General features: G+C 48.7%; 1 protein-coding gene across 1 annotated transcript in view; it reads right to left on the bottom strand.

Moving 5' to 3' along the window:
* The window catches only part of LOC124232432 (phospholipase A and acyltransferase 4-like), a gene marked incomplete at its 5' end in the record, with an annotated part of 3,680 nt that overhangs the window by 1,432 nt on the left and 1,036 nt on the right, over positions 1 to 1,212 (bottom strand). The gene's annotated exons all lie outside the window — the stretch shown is intronic.

The following is a 1,212-nucleotide window of genomic DNA, read 5'->3' as shown; positions in this document are numbered from 1 at the left end:
CCTGCAGGATGGGCTGATGGACTCCTTTTGTGTGAGCTTCTGGGTGAGGACATTCATCCCTGACTCGGGGTGGGTAGGGAGCAGGCTTTGTTCTTGGTTTTCTGGAGCCACTGCTCCGGGGTGAGACTGGGGACTTGTTTGTGGTCTGGGTTCTGCCTGGGCTGCTCCCCTGCGAGGGAGGGGCTGTGGGGGAAGCTGAGGGGAGGTTTCGCGAAGCCACGGCACTTTAGTTCACTGTGCACTCTGTACTGTCCACAAGTGCAGCCTGGAAACTTCCATCTCCAGCCCCACCTCAGCCCTGAACTCCAGACTCAAGTGTCCAACTGCTACGCTATCTGCACCTAGATGTCTAACTGGGGATAAATAAATGATGAGCAATAAAATATGCTGGAGTCTATGAGGAAGCCATTCAGTGTAAAACTAATCAGTCCTGACCTTGTTTTTCCAGAAAGGGCTGACATGGACAGTCAAGCATGCATTGTACACCTGCTTTAAACAGTTATAATGTCCCCAAGCCAAGGATGATGCCCTTAAAGATAGCAATGTTGCCTCCCCCATATCAACATTTCTTTATAGATAAGCATTTCTTCCCAGAAACTAAGGATTAGTTACTGACCTGTCATGCTCATCTCATGACCACAGACCTGCTGACCACTGACCTGCTGTGCCAGAAAAGCATCTCGTGCTGGTAGTAAAAGGCATCTTCTTGTCATATTTGATGTATGTTCCTTGTCCCAAGATGGCATATAACCACTCTGTACACCCCATTGCTTCGGAGTGCTTCCTTCCTTGGTGAAGGTTGCTTTCTCCCAGGTCATCATCCTCCAAACTGACTCATGTAATAAACTCACCCCAGCTTTGTATTATACATTGATTATGAATTATTTGCTCTGGCCTCCTCAAACATCCCGTTATTGTGTCCAAACTCTTGATTTCTCCCCCTAAACCTGCTCCTCCCGCCCTCATGCTCATCTCTTGCAGGGTCGCCCATCTACCCAACCACTTGGGCCAGGAGCCCTGGAGGTACTGTAGTGTGGCAGGAACAAACAAAGACTCTAGACAGGGACAGCTGGGGTTTGAATCCTGCTTCTGCCACTTATTAGCTATGTGTTTTGGGATAACGAATCTGGAAGACTATGAAAGCGTCTAGAGTAGAAGCTGTGCTCCAGGATCTGACATAAAAATGTTCCTGAGCTCTTACATAGGCCCCCT

Source organism: Equus quagga, unplaced genomic scaffold, assembly GCF_021613505.1.
Source record: "Equus quagga isolate Etosha38 unplaced genomic scaffold, UCLA_HA_Equagga_1.0 HiC_scaffold_6001_RagTag, whole genome shotgun sequence".
Taxonomy (NCBI): Eukaryota; Metazoa; Chordata; class Mammalia; order Perissodactyla; family Equidae; genus Equus; species Equus quagga.
This window is presented reverse-complemented; position numbering and strand designations above follow the sequence as displayed.